At 40.2% G+C, this 19,624-nt stretch overlaps 1 protein-coding gene and 1 long non-coding RNA gene across 4 annotated transcripts in view; both read right to left on the bottom strand.

The window, feature by feature from the left end:
* LOC109430795 (G-protein coupled receptor dmsr-1) overlaps positions 1 to 19,624 on the bottom strand; it is a 505,508-nt gene that overhangs the window by 302,031 nt on the left and 183,853 nt on the right. The gene's annotated exons all lie outside the window — the stretch shown is intronic.
* On the bottom strand, positions 16,044 to 17,875 carry LOC134287224 (uncharacterized). The gene is made up of 2 exons (XR_009997130.1): positions 17,670 to 17,875; positions 16,044 to 17,355 (listed from the first exon to the last, which is right to left on the bottom strand). It is a non-coding gene; the product is annotated as an uncharacterized LOC134287224 (long non-coding RNA).

Below are 19,624 nucleotides of genomic sequence, written 5' to 3'. Positions count from 1 at the left end.
ATAAATCTGGGTTTTTTTCATACATTTTTATATGGGACGAAATTACCCTTAAAATGACTTTTTTTCGCCATTAGTATGGGAAAATAGGAAAAAAATTCAAAAAAATCGAAAAACCCAAGATGAATTATTTTAAACCGCACAGATTCTGAAACTAGAGGTCCAAACCTACGATCCTATGGAATAACATTTGAGGTACATTCGATTTTCATAATACTTCCCTTTGGACATAGCGTGCGGCACCAAAATTCGGGGTTTTTTCTTTTTCCATCTAAACAAATGTTTCAGCCAAATTTGGTTCAAATCCGTGATGGTCGATTGCAAGCGGTCGCTCACTTGGCGCGGAATAACCCATATTCAATTTTAAGAAAATTTGGGATTGAGTTTACATACATATATATTTGAAAAACTTTCACCGAAATCATGTTCAAAGTTACTTTGACTTATTATCTTTCGAATGAAACCTGGGATTTTGAAATCGGACCCAAATTGAGAGAGTGACCCCAAACTTTTGATCGGGAGTATATGTTGGACGCTCTCCTTATCCAATCACCGTTTTGCAGCCCAATAAGCAATGCATGGAGTGAGCAATAATTGGCGAGTATTTAGCCGCGTTACAATTGGCGATATATCCTATCCAACAATTGAACATCAGTGGAGCAGACCTGGTGTGATGGTTAGAACACTTGACTATCACGCCGAGGACCTGGGATCGAATTACACTCCCGACAAACTCACAAAATGTGTGTTCTTCCTTCGGAAGGGAAGTAAAGCGTGGGTCTCCGAGATGAACTAGCCTAGGGCTAAAAATCTCGTTAATACAGATAAAAAAAAATTGAACATCTGAAACTATAAACAGGTCAATGAGTCAATTTCTTAAACATCCATACCACTTATTGATGAATGATGAATCTGATAAAATCCTCTTTATACCAACTACGTACAACACAAAGTCCACAGTCCCCTAATCGAAATGCTTTTGTGTAGCAATCGGTTACAATTGCTTGTTTGATGTTTCTGCTTTCGGTACGCAGCAAGAATGATAAATACTTTCCCTTCTAGGTACCATGGAAAAGAAATCAACCATGAATTTCACAGAATTTTTCACTTTGTCGTTCGTTAAGACGGGTTTCTTTTAATTGAAATTGTCTACTCTACGTAAACAACAGCAGACAACACTTCAGACGATCAATCTGCTTGTTCATTCATTGTACGACTTCTTCGGAATACATTTTATCTGCGCTTGGAAGAGAAAAAAAAACTATTGCTTAATTTGATGACAAATTCCAATAAATGTGCGAGTTTACGAGAAACATTCATGCGAGAACATCCGTGACATGGAGCATTTCTTGCTCAAAACATGAATCGCGTAGACGCGACCTTTTTTAGTTGAAATTAAATTTTACTCATTATGTATAAGCTACCATCCGACGTTTTATCCTGGTGTCATTGTTGAAGCTCCTTACTATCTCACCTAGGACCTGGAATCGAGTTCCACTCCCGACCAACTCACAACATGTGAGTTCTTCCTTTGGAAGGAATGTAAAGCGTGGGTCCCGAGATGAACTAGCCTCGGGCCAAAAATCTCGTTAATACAGATAAAACAAGTTTTATCCGAGAACAAAACACAACAACCTATGTAAAGATAATATTCTCGTTGTTTCCTTTCAATTTTCCACATGCTACGCTCCATATCATGTTGTAGAGTTTACGCAACAAAGAAAATATGATCCACATGTATGGGACCAATCAATCGTAACGAACGCTATCAACCATACAAATCGATGATGTTTTATCAACCTACATTTGCTCTGGCCTCTAATTTCCTTTGCCGCTACATGTTGTCCTATTCGGACGTATCCCATCATATCCGATTTTCCAGTCAGTTAGTCAAATCTTTTTTTTTTCTTTTCCATCCTGATCCCCCATGGCCGCGTTTTTCGAAGCATGCAACAACAAAAATGGGGGGTGGGAATGATAAATCAAATTAAAAAATCATGAAAGAATTGTGTACAGATCAATGGCGAGTCCATCAGGTGGCAGCTATACATTTATCTTCCCATCTTCATGCATGCACTCGGTATCTCTCTTCCGGCAAACGTCCATTTTTCATTGTTCTTCTAATTGAAAAGCGGAAATAGAACCAGCTTAGTGCAAGGCACGGAAACTAATTTATTTCCTATCGGAGCTTATCTCATCTCTCCCATGTTGTCTTTTGATGAGCATTCGGGTAAATGCATCCATCGCTATTTCCCGTTACTGACTGGATTTGATTTTTTATGACGGCATATCAACATTTCATTGAATGGGAATCCAATTTTATGATAGCCCTCTGCAACGTCCCACGATTTTGAAAAAAAAAATAACAAAACATGTTGCGAAAGCATCTAAAAATTTGAGCTTTAACATAGCTCGAAATTCCAAGCGCCATGGCTATTAGTCCGATCACAGCTTACGCAAATAAGCGGTATCGAATTTATCAATTCGATTACGAAATAACAGCCAGCTGCCAACGCCGACGACTGGAATCAACAGCATCCACATAATTTCCCAAGAGAGACATTGTTATACGAATGCCGGGGAAATTGGTTTATGCTGATTTACCTGCGAATTTCGAACACGTATTATCATCGTTTGTTCAACGGTTAACCGCCAAGAGACACACTCTCAATTATTGAGATTTATTTGATATTGGTATATGTGGGCGATTGAAATCAAAAGTTGCTTGTATTTATTTTGTGTCGTTTGTCATTTGCTATCTTTAACATTTGGAGAGTGGCTTTAATATGTTGTTCCTTTTCCAGTCCGATTGAGCTTCCGTTCGCCGGGTCCGTTAGAAGTTCCATTCAAGTATTCGGGTTCGTTAGAGCTATAGGGGAATGTCCATATATTACATCACGCAGAAATTGCCTATTTTCAACCCGCTCTCCCCCCTATGTTACACTTTTTGTATAAGACCACTGAAATTTTTGTATGACTCGTCATACTTTTCAGAACCTTTAGCATGGTCCATGTCTCGTGCCCGTAGAGGACCACCGGTTTTATTAGCGTTTTGTTGTCAACCGTCAGTAAGGATCCGAGGTAGACGAATTGCTCCATCACCTCGAAGGTATCCCCGCCTATCGTAACATTACCCAGACGGATCCGGTCGTGTTCGGTTCCGCCTACCAGTATGTACTTTGTTTTTGAGGCATTCACCACCTTTCCGACCTTTCTTCGCATTTCCAAATGTTCTGGCGATAATGTCCATGTCATAATCAAAGCACACAAATTGACCGGATTTTGTGAAAACCGTTCCTCGGCTGTTGAGCACGACTCGTCACTCTACACCTTCCAGAGCGATGTTGAACAGAAGGCAGGAGAGTCCATCACTTTGTCGCAGTCCCTGGCGAGATTCGAATAAACTGGATAGTTCACTCGAAACCCTTACGCAGTTTTGCACACCGTCCATCGTTGCTTTAATCAGTCTAGTCAGCTTCCCAGGAAAGCCGTTTTCGTTCTTGATTATCCATAGCTCTGCGCGGTCGATACTGTCGTATGCCGCTTTGAAGTCGATGAACAGATGATGCGTTGGGACCTGGTATTCACGGCATTTCTGGAGGATATGCCGTACGGTGAAGATCTGGTCCGTTGTCGACCGGCCGTCGATGATGTCGGCTTGATAACTTCCTACGAACTTATTCGTTTTAGGTGACAGACGACGGAAGATGATCTGGGATAGCACTTTGTAGACAGCATTCAGGATAGTGATCGCTCTGAAGTTGTCATATTCCATATGGTCACCTTTCTTGTGAATGGGGCAGATTACACCTTCCTTCCGCTTCTCCGGTAGCTGTTCGGTTTCCCAGATCCTGACTATCAGCCGATGCAGACAGGTGGCCAACTTTTCTGGGCCCATCTTGATGAGTTCAGCTGCGATATCATCCTTACCAGCTGCTTTGTTGATTTTGAGCTGATGAATGGCATCCTTAACTTCACCCAGTGTGAGAGTTGGATCATTTCCGTCCTCCGCTGCACTGGTGCCGACGTTTCCTCCGTTGCCGTGGTCTCCCATGCCTACGATCTCCACGCAATTCAGAGCTGCTTCCACCTTTCGATCACCTCACGTCCGTCCGTCAGGAGGCCTACGTCCTTATTCCTGCACATTTCGGCTCGCGGCACGAAGCCGTTGCGGGATGCGTTGGTAGATCTTCCATGTTTCATGGGAACGACACAGCACTTCCATTTCTTCGCACTCTGCTTCTTCCAGGCGGCGTTTTTTCTCCCGAAATAGGCGGGTGTGCTGATTCCGTTTCTGTTTTTAACGATCCACGTTCTGTCGGGTCCCTTGCTGCAGCATTACAGGCCGCACTGCGTGCTTATCCAAAACTGTTTTGCACTCTTCGTCGAACCATTCGTTCCGTCGATTCCGTTCCAATAGTGCTCTCGGCTGCGTCGTTGATGGCTGCTTTCACTGTATTCCAGCAGTCCTTTAGAGGGGCCTCATTGAGCTCGCCCTCGTCTGGCAACGCGGCCTCGAGATTCTGCGCGTATGCTGAGGCGATATCCGATTGTTTTGGTCGCTCTATGTTGTACCGTGGCAGTCGCCGGTACCGTATATTGTTGATAACGGAAAGTTTTGGCCGCAGTTTGACCATCACCAGATAGTAGTCGGAGACAATGTTGGCGCCATGATAGGTCCTGACGTCGATAATGTCGGAGAAGTGCCCTCCGTCAATCATAACGTGATCAATTTGAGATTCCGTCTGCTGTGGTGATCTCCAGGTGTAACGATAAGGGAGGCTGTGTTGGGAAAAAGTGCTACGAATGGCCACAGACAAACAGGAGTAACACTCTTCAAAACGGCTTGGCACATGCACTTAACGATCAATTCAAATTTCATTTGATTTGCGCGATCGTTCCACCAGAGGCGCTAGTGTTCGATCGCTTTGACGTTTGCCAGTGTGCACGTTGCTGAATGATGCAAACGAAAATTACAGGCAATTTGTGTAGTAGTGTACGTGTCAGCAAAACCTCAAATCGAAATCCATTATGGCCGACAGTGTCGCGCGCGGTTCTACCAGCAGGTGGCAGTGTGCTCATGAAAATGACACCGCGCAAAAGTTTCTGATGAATTTCTTACGTCTGTTTGTCTGTGGAATGGCCATGTTTTTGGAGGCGGCGTTTCGTTCATCTGAAATAGGCGTCTGAATTCCTCCTCCTAGCCTACCTGAGCGTTTAAATCGCCTATGATGATCTTGACGTTGTGGCTTGGGCAGCGGTCGTACTCGCGTTCGAGCTGCGCGTAAAATGCGTCCTTGCCATCATCAGTGCTTCCGGAGTGTGGGCTGTTCACATTTACTATGCTGAAGTTGAAGAATCGGCCCTTGATCCTCAACCTGCACATTCTTTCTTCGATCGGCCACCGACCGATCACGTGCCTCTGCATATCCCCCATCACGATGAAAGCTGTTCCCAGCTAACATGTGTTCCCGCAGCTCTGGTAGATGGTATGATTACTTCTTAACGTTCGCACCATGGCTCCTGTCCAACACACCTCCTGCAGCGCTACGATGACGATCCCACGGTCCTTCAGTAGATCGGCCAGTATGCGGGTGCTCCCAATAAAGTTGAGAGATCGGCAGTTCTACGTACCGAGTTTCCAATCGCAAGTCCTTTTCGTTCGCTGGGGTCGTTGCCGTTGGTCTCGAATCGTATTATTCTGTTGCTGATTATCCGTTACAATGGTTTTTTACGGCTGGCTCGTAGGGCCTGACACCAACCCCCTACTTTCCGGAGGACCATAGTGCACAGTTGAGCTTAGAGTCCTTCCCTGGCACTCGGACGTAGATCAGCCGCCCCTAACATGCACAGATCGAAAAAAGAGTGTAAAATTCTGTGACATATGATGCACATAATTGGAGCGTGGGATATCATAGAAGTTTACATGACATATCATGTATCATGTAAATATTATGTAAACTTCCATTATATGTCATGTAATTCAGCATGACTCTGAGAATTTACATGACATATAACACAAATTTACATGATATATCATAATGTTATGATATTAAGTTTATGATGTTAAGTTTACATGAGTAAAATGAAGTTTACATGACGTGTAAATCTCATTATTTTCATCTGTGTGGGGATCAGACGCTGTTGTGAGCCGCTTCTCCTGGAGAACAGACGCTCAGGTTTGCCGAAGCAAACCCCCCCTTCCCTGTCAGCCTGTGACCAAAGTTCTCGCCGGGGTTGGTTATCCGATCTTCCCTAAGGTTGCTCGTAGTTTCCGCCCGGTACAACGAGGAGGTAGGGATAGGAGTTGCTGGGCAGAGGCTAGTGGATCACAATGGGATCTGTATTACGCAGCATACCCAGCCTTTACCGTGCCTTCCCCCTTTGAAACGTGACGTAATTTATGGACGTTCCTTAGGCTCAGAAAGAAGTCAGTGTCTGTCGCTCTCGAAGGGAAGATCGACTGACGAAAAATTGCATGTTCTGGGGCTAGGAATCGAGCCCATAATTATCCGCTAATGAAGCGAACAAGTAAAGTAGATTTTAATGAGAGACAAATCCTTAAAGAATAGTTTTAGTTTTAATTCAAGTATGTATTTTGTTGAAATGAATGATCAATTGATAACGAAGTTATCCCATTATACGGGATTATCAGGCTACCAAAAACCTAAAGGCAATTTGGTGAGCGAGGCATCACCATGCGTGAAATTATGTTTTTATTATGAAAATTTAAATTCCTTTATAGAGCGCAAATGCTATATTGAGACTCCCTACTGTAAATGAGCAGAAAATGAAAAATGGCAGAAAATGCTGGCGGCAGGCTCAACTGAAAATGATTATTGTTTGCATTATCAAACCTGGTGGGCATCAATCTCTGTTTTTCCACTTCAGTATGAAGTGATGGTCCTAGTGGGTTACTGGAAGCAGTGGTTGCGTTCCATCTCAATGGATCTGGGTTCAATTTCACATGATAATTACCAATTTTGTCGTGTCTTAAACCTTGTATAAGATCAAATCAAACTACGATATGCAAAGACCTGATAATCCACCAATACAAGTCGAAACTCCTGCATTTAAACACTTAAAACAGCACCCGTATGCCTGGCAATTATAGCAGAAGCATGAATCTTTGATAGTTCATCATCGTTGACTTCGTAATAGGTCAGAGCACGTCCGAAGCACAATCGATGCCTCACAGCCAATGCAAGTGGGATTACGGATGACATAAATTTGCCACGCATTTTCCTCGTCATATGCAAACGAGCGGGCCCAAATAGTTGCATATGATTGAATGGCACAATGTTCTCATCGTTCTCATTGACCTACGGTGTGGCATGAACAGGACGTATAATCAATCTCATCCGAGGACAATTTTCCCGTAATTGGGTTGGTAAATATCATGGTAACACTTTACACTGCAGGCATGAATTCAATTTATGTCAATTATAGCTGAGTCAAGTATAATGATGGGAGTTAAACGAATTTGGCAAGCTGAGTCTAATAGTTATGGATGGAACATAAAATGTATATTATTGCTTGATCTTTTTGTCGTTTATATTTTTCTTCTTCTTCATGGCGTAACGTCCCCACTGAGCATGCTTCTCAGCGTGCTATGAGCCTTCCACACTGCCCATATTCGCATAGTCGACGTAAGCGCCATTGTGGTTTTCAACACACTTTTGATATTAAATGTCTATGTTAAATATAATTTTAACAACGAATAATGAAAAATTTAAGATTTTTTTCATGTCGACATGTAGCTAGTGGTTAGATTTCTTGTGATCTATTGAATAAAACTGGTCACAATTATGCACATGCGACAGATAAAAGCTTGTAAATGCTGAGATAGTCAATGGTGGTTACGTCAACTATGCGATTATGGACAGCACAGTTATAAACAGAGAGCTTTCTCTGCCAATGACCATTTTGAATCCATATATCATGAGGCAGGCACGAAGATACTCTATGCCCAAGGAAGTCAAGGAAATGATACGGCGCTTGTTCTCCAGGACACGTTTAGAATATGGTCGTACCTCTAACTGACCTATGGTGGTCTATCAGGTCCACGGAGCTGCGCTTTGGACGTCTGGGTAAACTTCGGACGTTTAATTCTCTCAGTGTTCGGCACACTGCCGGCAAACCGCAGGCCTAGAGCTGAACTCGATTCCACAGCGAACATGGTTATCTTCTTTTCACAATCCAAACCTCCTTCGGATGGGATTAGATGAACATCTAACATATACACTCTTGTGCACATGTTGTTAAAGCGATAATTTCCTCTCTCGCTTTGACATTTTCCGGAATGCTACATTTCCCGGAATGCCTAGTTTCCCGGAAAGGCAATTCTAGGAAAACCAGAGAAGATATTTTTGAATCTTTAAACATGATCTGGTTTTTTGATTCTAATAACGACTAATTTTATCAAATGATGATCAATTTCCAGAAAATCGAGCCTTGAAACTTTTTTTATTTAATTTTTCAAGATTGTAGAACTTTATAAATGAATAGAACTCAGATTCTCGTTTCAGTTCAACAAAGTAGACCCAGCATCGTTAAGCCGAATGGATATATTTTGACTGGCTTTTCAATAACAAATTGATCTTCCTTTTCGTCAAAGGCTGTTCTAGGTGCATTTATATAGTTAAACTGCTAACTGCATATGAGATTTGCCCTTCTTCAATTTACAGTCTGTTCTTTCCAACGATGTAACGTTACAGAGTTGATTCGCGCCCAATTTATTAATTCTATCTGGTGTTTTTCCTTCTTTAAAATGGGTTGTTCTTTCGACCTGAAAGAACAACACATTTTTAAGAGAACAAAAAAATATCAGATAAAGTTTATAGTTTCGTTAATAGGTTAATAGTTATAGAAATCAGCCACCAACATGGGTTTTATTGGCACTTTTTGCATTCTATATAGGAGATTTGCCCTTCTTTATTTAATAGGCTGTTCTTTCTAGTTACAACGTTGCGTATTTGATTGGCGGCCAAACTATTAACTCTATCTGATAATTTTCCTTCTCTTACAAATGTGTTGTTCTTTCAAGTTAGACTGTTACAGAGTTGTTTAATTGCCAAACTGCCAATTGCACCTTTAGAGATTTTTCCTTCTTCCAGCAATGGGCTGTTCTTTCGAGCCCTGTTTTTCGATCGCTTTCGTTTCAATCTAGCCTAATGATAATTTGGCTTGGTAATAATGTGACCAAATGTATTTTCGGCCTAATAAGCCACACCCAGCCGTTAGGCGAAAACTTGAAGTTGGCCTCTTGTTATTTACAGGTTTAAAGGTTTAGTATCAAAAAGGCAAAGAACATATGAGAGGAACAATAAGAGGGTATAAGAGGGTGAGTGCTACAGATAAATTTATATAGTATACTCTTCTTTGATATAGTCATTCATTGACTTCCCCATTTTTTAAATTTGACATCTCGTCTCTATTTTTTTTATTTCAACTTTTTATTTTTTGTTTTTGTTTTGTTCGCGTCGGATGTGTAGGTTTCAGAAGCGTTGTCTGAAAGATGAGCTGACTTTTTCATTTCTTGGGCTAATATTGACTAATTTGCAATCGAGCTCGTAAATAGTAAGAAACTTTAGACGAAGAGTATACTGGTTACAAACTATGCGCAAAATGTAATCGCTACCATTTTATTAGATATTATTCCTTTCATTTGTTTTCTTTCGAATGGTAAGGACTGTTCAATTTATAAAACGGACAACTTGCTTGTGCGATATCTTTTTTATTTTTCAATAAAATCATTATCAGTTTTTTGCATAACTTTCTATAGCTATTTTCAAATGTAGGAAAAATATAACATTGAGTAAAATGTTCTTTATTGTGTAACTGAAGCAGTTTTCGCAAAACATCAATAAAAACCCATTTCTCAAAATTCGACATAACTTTCCACATATTTAACAAGCACATTTTCAAGAAGTTTTCAATGTATTGCAAACTCATACTATTCTACTGAAGTTAAAGCTCAATAGTTGGTCAGTAATAATGCACAAGGCAGCCTCCAGCTTGATATAGTGAGTTGCCTTGTTTTCATAGTAATTAATAAAAAATATTTATTTGAGTCCTGTGTTGCAAAAGCACAACAGATTCGGCTGAAAATTTGTCCAGAGTAGTATTGCTTTCTGAATGAAACAGAAGAAAAATTCATTTTAAATTGCATTCTTCATCAAAAATTTAATCCATAAAGATGGTCATAGTAAAAAACTGCATACACTCATTGCACAATTATGGGTCACTCAAGGAACAATCATTTCATAATATGAATCGTTTTTCATACAAAAATATCACTTTCATTATTTTTATTTTATATTCTCTTCATTGAAACTCCTTTTTATTGTTTTATATAAAAATCTGCTTGTAAAATTCACTTTAGGCGATGAAAATTACTGAAATGTTGGTGAATAATGAAAACCACAATTATGGGTCAAAATTGGCTGTGTAACAATTATGGGTCAATTTGTTGCCTATTATGGGTCACCTTAGAAGAATCGGCTCAACAATAATGTTTTGTCTATTTTTTCAATGAATGGTCACTTATTCTAGATAGATCAACTATAGTGGAATCTAAAACTGGTCTCAAACCACTTAACGAAGCGTGTTTTCACGATTTGGAATCAATTTTTCAAAATTGGGACAAAATCTCCAACAAAACCACTGATAAACGCCTAAAAGTATGCAATGTCCATGTACGCAGAATTGTCAATATTATGCTGCACAAAAAATGACCCATAATTGTGTGATTTTCGGTGTTCCTTGTCACAATAATGAGTCATTTAAATTTTGCCTGAAATAAGCTTTAATTGGCTGCAGTCACATAAATTTCTACATTTAGAACGTAAATTATACCTTTGTTCTGGTGACGATACCATTTCGCACTCGAAAATCACTAAAGCTCGCCTTTACAGAGCTTACGAAAACAGCGCACGCACTTTCTGATGTTCACAATCGAAGCGTTACTTTGACAGATGGTTTTACTCCGAACAAAAAATTACTGAAAATAGGTATGTTTTGACGTATAAGCCCGTGTGCGATACGTATAGAGACACAAAACAAATCATTTCATCAACGACAAATGATAATGGCTAACAAAAGCTTGCAATTAATTAGTATTTATCTATTCAAGTGGAAAGTGACTAATAATTGTGTGTGACCCATAATTGTGCAATGAGTGTACTTTTTGCTCCATTGATGCAGTTTTTCGACTCTAGCGAATCTTGTTATCATTTATTTTCAACAAAGTTGGTCCTATGCTATTGTACGCCTTATTTAATAACAATTAGATGTAAAGTTTTCATTTCCAACATCATTGTTATGCTAAATTTTGCATAAGGTTGCATTGTTATTTGGAAGAGCCTTCAAAGAACGAAACCGTTTTGATTACTGTACGCGCAATGTGGCACAGTTTTCAAACCAGCAATACTATTAAAAAGCGGTTTTCTGCATTTGAAATCACACTATTCCTACTTTCGACTGAATGCTTAAAATAATTGTTTATTTAATATTTTCATGCCCTTTTTGCTTAACAATTGAATTTTATTCAAAAAAATGATTCTGACTTGAGACTTTGGTATCTCAACAACTAATTTTCCAATTGAGTTTAAATTTCGCCAGAATGTTTATTACTCATACTGCTGCAGCATGACACTTAGTTTTCTGATATTAAAAACGATATACCATATGAGAACAGTAATTTTATTTATTTTTCAAATTTTCAGCAATTAAAAATTTCACCTCATTTTACATCTGACAGATTTTCTATAAAATAAAACTATTTTTATTCGATTAAAAAATGATTCACATAATGATAGATGATGTACTGAAATACGAAGCAAGGGTGGTTAAATTTGAACTAGGCGTCTTTTTTATAGCCTTGTAAAGTTGTCCGTTTTATAAATTGAACAGTCCTTATCTTTTGGAATTACAGCTGCCAGAAAAAATGAAAATTTTCCTTCATTAAACAATGGCTGTTCATTCAAGATGTAGTGATAAAACTGTTGGCATCATAACTGCTAATATTTTTTTAATGTTTTGTCGAAGATTTGGAAATAACGCTGAAAGCCCTGCTTAAACTCTTCAACGAACACCAACCAAAATAAGCCAATTACTGTGCATTTCATAAGAAGGTAGAAATTTAATGAGTCTGGGAATAGCGCCCATATAGCCGAGGCGGTAAACGCACGGGTATTCAGCATGACCATGCTGAGGGTGACGGGTTCGATTCCCGATCGGTCCAGGATCTTTTCGTAAAGGAAATTCCCTTGACTTCCTTGGGCATAGAGTATCTTCGTGCCTGCCACACGATATACACATGCAAAATGGTCATTGGCAGAGGAAGCTCTCAGTTAATAACTGTGGAAGTGCTCATTGAACACTAAGCTGAGGAGTAGGCTTTGTCCCAGTGAGGACGTTACGCCAAGAAGAAGAAGAAGAAGAAGGGAATAGCGATAACAGTTTTTCGGGAATTGTTCCATTCTGGAAAATAAGTTTCCGGGAAATGGGACATTCCGGAAAACGGGTTTCCGGAAAATGGGTAATTCCGGGAAATGCTTTCCGGAAAATGTCTTTCCGGAAAATGATTTTCCGGGAAATGTCATAGAATCCGCGATGCCTTCCAGTCAGCATTTCTGAATCGTCGCGACGAATCAAGCACCACCTCTGCTGATGTTTTTGTTAGTGAGATAGGAGAAACATCAGACTCCCGCTTGCTGATTGGCTGGCGACGACTCTGGCGGCGATTTCAACCGCTTAAGCGTTATATGACCAATTCGTAATTTTTTTTAGAGTTTTCGGTGTCAAAGTTGTATATGAAAAAATCACCGAAACTGGTCTTTAAACAATCAAATTACAGATTTCCGGCGAAGTCGTTTAAGTTACAGGAGAAAATCGGTGAAATCTAAAGAGCCACCGATGAACCAGTGAAATCAGACAAATTAACGGGAGTACTGTGAAATTTTTACCGTACAGATCGGTGATGGGACTATTTTACCCAACTTACTGCGAAATGCGTTTGACAGCCATGCCGGCATCTCGAAGCATCAGTTGTTTCAGTATTTGCGTAGCCTTCATGAGCACGGCTCTCTTGTATAGTGGTAGCATTTCTGCTTCCCGATCAGAAGGTCGTGAGTTCAATCCCACGGTCGATGTTTTCGTAAAAACAGAAGTTTTTTGTGTTTGCATAAAATCACCGTAAGTTTGTAAAAACACCGTACGATCGGTAATATTTACGCTTCATTTGTAAAAACTAGCGTACGTACAGTGATGCTCACAGTTCATTCGTAGATAAAACACCGAACATCCTGCGATTTTCACAGGACTATTGTAAAAAGTACCGAGCTCCGGTACTTTTGACAGATACATTTTTTGGGATTTACAGGACGATCGGTGATTTGTAAAATCACCGAATTTTTTATCGTACGTTTAGCTGTTGAGATTAGGGTGAAATTTTTCGGTAATCCACCATTTTTTATAAGTGTGTACGTAGCTTTTAACAGCACAACCATTACATATTCTACTTTTTCTTGACATATCATACCTACTGAAACATAGCCTTAAAACCTTAAGCCTCCAAACGATAGTAGGCAGCAGTGGAAGCGAATTTCATGTGATACTGAGAGTGAGAACGCCAGTAACGGAAAAAGTCCGCCATGTGCGTAACTACAGCAATCCGGCCCGCTAGCAACAATGTCATGAACGCTAGCTATAGTGCATAGCAAGCACACGTGGCATTGGAGTTGAAGGGCCAAACTCAATGTAGTTATGTGCATGTAGTCCGATTAGACCCAGAGGAAAACCATTTCAGAAATTTTTTGTGAAATATCTGCAGGAATTTCATGATAAATCTCTGGACGAATCCTCGAATAAATCCCCAGAAGAACTCCTGAAGGAATTCTTAGAAAAAAACCTGGTTGAATTCTTGTGGAACACCTGGAGGAATGCCAGGAGATATTCCGTGAGATATCATGGGAGTGATTTGGACCGCAAAATACAAAGTTATTCCTGGTAAAAGTCGTAAAGAAATTCGAGAAGTAATTACATGAGAATTTTCTGAGGAAATCACAGGTAAAGTCCCGGCAGGATTGTTTGTAGAAATTCTTACACGAATAATTGGAAAAAATACTAGTTGGCATTCCTAGAGGGGTCTCAGCGAGAATCCATGGAAAAGCTCAATGCAAATTCCTAAAGGAGTTATTAAAAAAAACCTTTGAAAAAATTCTGGAAGCATCCCAGGGAGAAATTCTGAAAAAAAAAAAAATCAACTAGTAATCTCTGGAGGAGTAACATTCCTGGTGAACTTTGGTCAGGTAATCTTGAAGAAATCCTTTCAAGATTTTTTGGAAAAAATACCGGTAAATCTTCAAAGGAATCTCTTGTAGAAATTCCATCCACATGTGCTGTAGGAGTTCCAGCAGGAATTCCTGAGTGAATCTTACCAAATACTCCTTGAGCGGAATAGTTGAAATATTGGAGCATTTTGGATAGATCCTAGCAGGAATATTGCCTATGATGGCATAACTGTCCCATATGAGTAGAAAACCCAGAAAATATGGGACTGATATGCGATCATAGACAGACTAACTGGAGCAATCCCAGTAGAAATTATTAGAGGAATGACAGAATGAATCTGTCGCGGCCACTGGCAGCACTGCCAGGAATACCCCCCGTTTATCTCAAGTCGTTTCGGACATCGGTAAGTTCGCCGACGACAGACAACATCACGCGAAATAAGTGTCTGATCTGTCATCAGGAGTTCTCCTTTGTAGTACAAATTTAGCTAATCACACGTTTGTATCACTTTGCTCTATATTATTGTAAAATTAATGATTGTTGGAATCGAACTCTTTATACATTATTTGGATACCTTAACGTAATCAATTTCCCTAAAAAAAGTGTAAAAAGAATTACAAAATAATCATGCGATTACAGCTTGAAAAACGGCTTTTATGAGGCGGGTCCGAACCATCTTCCTTTGATCCAACAGAATCCTTGGACAATCTCTGGAATTTTTCGGGGAAATCCCCAGATAAACAACAGCGGATATTCCTGGAAGAATCATCTCATGAACTTCTGCAGCATCTATAGCAGGCGTTACTAGAGAATTCTGTAAGACAGAAATTTCTAAGAAAACAAAACAAAAACTTTAAATATCAAAATCGATACTTTATTGCCCTTTAATGGAAATGGAGTAATGCGACATGCACTACACTAACGATACTGGTAATGTAACAATAGATCTAAAAACTGGTCGCAGTGACAGACCCGAACAGGAATAAAAAAAACTAGAGAAATTCCGGCAGTTATAAAACTCAGTAAGAATATATGGAGGAATTATAAGAATCCTTGGAAAAATCACTGGAGGAACTCCTTTAATAATTTCAGGATAAATCATCACAGCAGTGAATTATTGGCCAACAGTAAAAGGGTGACAAAAATGAGCCCTGGGGACCTCCGTTCTCTTGTTTAAAAAATCGGAACATCTGACCGCCGAAGCTGACTCTGGCTGAACGCTGCGCAGAAAACTAAAAAAATAATTTGTTCATTTGGGTTCCTACTTTACTGTCTAAAACTGCCTCCATTATGCTTCTGTGTCACACTCTGTCGTAGGCTTTTTAGATGTCCAGCGTCACTATTTCAAAAAAGTTACTTCCCGTTAAGCCTTTTGTTCTTGGAATCGATTCCAAGGCTGCCTTATATCTTTCATGAAGATCTCGGAGTCAACTGGAATCTTCTGGGCTACAAATTCTTCAAATTTGGTCCAGTCAGCATCCTTATACAGCCACCTTTTTTTTTCAAGAGGATGGTTGGGAGCATGGAATGGGACCTGATGTGTATTGGGAAATGATCACTTCCGTGAAGATCTTCGTCGCAGATCCAGGTTAATTTGGTAGCGACAGAGAGTGGGGTGAAAGAGATGTCTATTGTATATAGCAGTGCAGGAGTCAGAACTGCAGTGGTAGTGAGTAGGCGATCCATCGTTCAGCGCTGTAATAACTCCGTAACAGGGGGTTTCTTCCAATTAACGAGGATACACGTCCGAGTCAGTGGCAAGTCAAACTAAAACTGATTTATTCAATCCGATAGACGTGTCTCGAGCCGAGCTCTACGTAAACTCTCTTTCTCCTAACTATACTCTGAGAACCCACCACAGGGTTTCTATCATTTTACCGAACGGTGGCATCATCGCTTTGCCACTACAATTCCTTTCCCCTTGAGTCAATAGTTCATACATTTCTAAAACAATAGTTATTTACAATTTAGATCTTAGAGACAACAAAATCAGAAAGCAAACTTTTCATTTCGTGCTTACAATTCGTAAATTCATGCATTTTATACAGTAAAACATTTTTCTACAGTTCACAACCTAATTGTACAATTATTCGAACGTTTTACCTAATTCAATAGTACACATAATCTTGTTTTCTTCTTTTCTTCGCTTTTCTCTTGCTACTTCTTTTCTCTAATATTTGATTTGAATTTCGAACATCCTCTGGATTTGCTTCTATATCGTTAGCAAGATTTAACATTTCCCTTTCATCAACATCAGATCGCGGAAATTCTAAATCATTTGGAGTAGATAAAAAGTTCCTTCTGGAAACTCGTTCTTCATCGAACAAAAAGGAATCGGCCGCAAAGCCGTAAAAGTCCGAATCCGAATCATCATACTCCTCCCCTTCACTTCTTCTACGTTTTCTGCTGTGGCTGGCGTTGTCATTATTTTCAATTAAATTGCCGTTGTTGGTGCTGCAAAGTTGCGTTGCTAAAGTTGCAGGACTCTCTCCACCAAAAACAAAGCGTTGAGTTGATTTCCGGCGAGAGTCCTCAGGGATCTTGATCTGGCGCATGTGCGCCGAAACAACACGACCGCTCAAAGATATCTGTAAAATCTACCCTGCAGCGGCGGTGCACAAACAAAAGTGCATAAAAACGTCCAAAGCAGGCAGCAACCACAGTCCAAGCAACAGAGCAGCACACTAGCTTCACGGCCAGCACGCAACAGCAGCAACAACAACCACAAACAGCTCCGGAAATCTCGCACAGCAATCCGCACAGCACTGAAGTTCAGCCAGACGGTGCACTCGCAGTGAAAAATGTCAACAATATGACAAAAGGTCGATGCACTTTCCTCGAAAACGGTCCACAGCCAGCAGCAAACAATGAATGCACTTTCGTCCGTTCTCCCAGTCCGTAAAAATGCACTTTCGTCGATGTTCACGCTCACCAAAGAACTGTCAAACTTCTCTTGCCGCACGCATACAGAGCGGTAGTGGCTAGGCTGCGGTTTTACCTCGCGATTACCACAGTTGACCGCGATGGAGGACTGTCGTCGGCCTATTCACCGAATTCTTTGCGCTGTGGATGAAAGGAGAAAAAAAAGGAAAAAGAATAATTCAACAAAAGAATTACTTGAAACCAAAGACAACAAAGGTCTTTTATTCTTCCTTCTATGGAATTGAAAAAAAATAATGGACTACAGGGAAAAAGTAATCCTTTCCACAAAAGCAATTTAGCGTAAAATTTCAAAGCGATTTTCCGCCACGCTAAATTGCAAAATGGATGGAAAATAAAAAATCTTCACCACTCTCGGAACAAACTTAATTGCACGCGTTTTTCTATAAATCACTATCGACTTCACGATTCCGATGCACAGAAAAAAACCAACTCACGCAGATAATCACGCCAAAAGGATTCACGAATCACAAGCGGTCGCGAAAAAAAAAGCGGAAAAGGCTTCAAAATCCCTTCTCGTCGACAACTGTAATAACTCCGTAACAGGGGGTTTCTTCCAATTAACGAGGGTACACGTCCGAGTCAGTGGCAAGTCAAACTAAAACTGATTTATCTAATCCGATAGACGTGTCTCGAGCCGAGCTCTACACGCTAAGGTCAGTTTACCTAAATGTGAGTAAAGTCTACTCATAATCGCCGAAAAGTGCACAACCTCATTTTATGGGTAAAGTGGCTTTACCCATTTATGGATTAACGGGCAGTACCCAAATATGGGTACTTGTGCAGGGGAAAAATATGGGTAAATTTTACCCACATTTGCGTAATGAAATTTTGTTTTATTTTTCAAAAAACTTAATCCCAAATATAGATGGAAGCCAGGATGAAAGTTAATTAATTTTAATAATGTATATTTCATGAAAAAAACTTTATTTGATAGCTACATCTAGTTTACTTAGAATCTATTTACTCCCGGAAGTTGTTTGCGCATCGGTGCTCCCTTGGGTGCTCCCGGACGGCAACCAGCATGAATTTATTGCCCAGGCGGTCTGAGGTTGGTTCCGGTGAGAGATCCTCAATCTGGGGGAGAAGTCGAAAACACAAGTGGTGCTTTGAAGAGGAGGTTGCATCGAGGTAAACCTGGGCCATTGACCTGGGCCTATGGCAATTCCATAGGCGAATGATTGGGACCTGCAATTGTAAATAAGGAATTTATCCATCGAGCAATTCATTATTTTTTCTTTGTAATAATTACCTTTGCAAATCAACTGGAATCGAATTTCACTCAAACCCTTTCTGATCAAGTGATTCAGTTTGCTGATCACTCGGGTTTTGATTAACACTTTTACTTTTCACGCTCCTCAGCACCGGATGGCAACCACAATGGATCAATTGACCAGATGGATTTCTCGTTCTTCGTGGATCACGGGGGACAAGGAAGGCTGCCCCGGAAATCCAGCATAGTGAACCCGGGCTTTTGACTGTGTGTGCTAGTCAGGAGATCTGGCGCCGGAATCGGCCTCGGCGGAGTTTTTTACATCATTGTCACCTGAAATGATAAATCAGTTAGAGGAATTAATTGAACAGCAATTCATTATTATTTATTTAATTTGCTTACCTTTCAATATTAAACGAATTCCAATTTTTTGCGAAGTTTCTGCTCCGAAATGCTCGCCGAATTGATGATCATTCTGATTTGACATCGATTTGACGAACACTTTTATTTTTCAGCCAAATATGGGTAAAGCTCGGTTACCCATATTTGGGTAAATTAGCTTTACTGCTATTATAAGTAAATTTTACCGTTTTTTCTTGGTATACTTTACCCAAATTATGGGTTTTGAATGCAAAACCCAAATATGGGTAAATCGATTACCTATTTATAGGTAAACTGACCTTAGCGTGTACGTAAACTCTCTTTCTCCTAACTATACTCTGAGAACCCACCACAGAGTTTCTATCATTTTACCGAACGGTGGCATCATCGCTTTGCCACTACAAGCGCGACTATGTTGTTGTTGACTGCCCAGCCCATTCCAGTAACAGTTGACCTCGTAGGGTGTATTTACTGCTTCCCCAAACCTCATGCAAAGCGTTGAAGTCACCATAAAGCAAGCAAGGTGGTTCATGGGTTAGCATTAGATCGTTTAACTTACCGATGAGTTCCCGATCGTTTAATGTGTGTGGGACGTATATGGAGATTTCATGGCATACCGAGTCGGATAATACAGGCGTGTAAACCAGAGTTGTTCGATATAGCTTGAAACGGAACGTCTTTGCGAACACCAGTGCCGGCGATGACATTGCCCAGGCTCTCTGGGCGGCTGGTTTTGAACCACTGCACTGATAGATGTTGAGGAGCTTTTCCGTTCTACACGTCATCATCTCTTGCAGG

Source organism: Aedes albopictus, chromosome 2 (assembly GCF_035046485.1).
Source record: "Aedes albopictus strain Foshan chromosome 2, AalbF5, whole genome shotgun sequence".
Lineage (NCBI taxonomy): Eukaryota > Metazoa > Arthropoda > Insecta > Diptera > Culicidae > Aedes > Aedes albopictus.
Note: the sequence above shows the minus strand (reverse complement) of the source record. Positions and strands in the feature narration are given on the sequence as shown.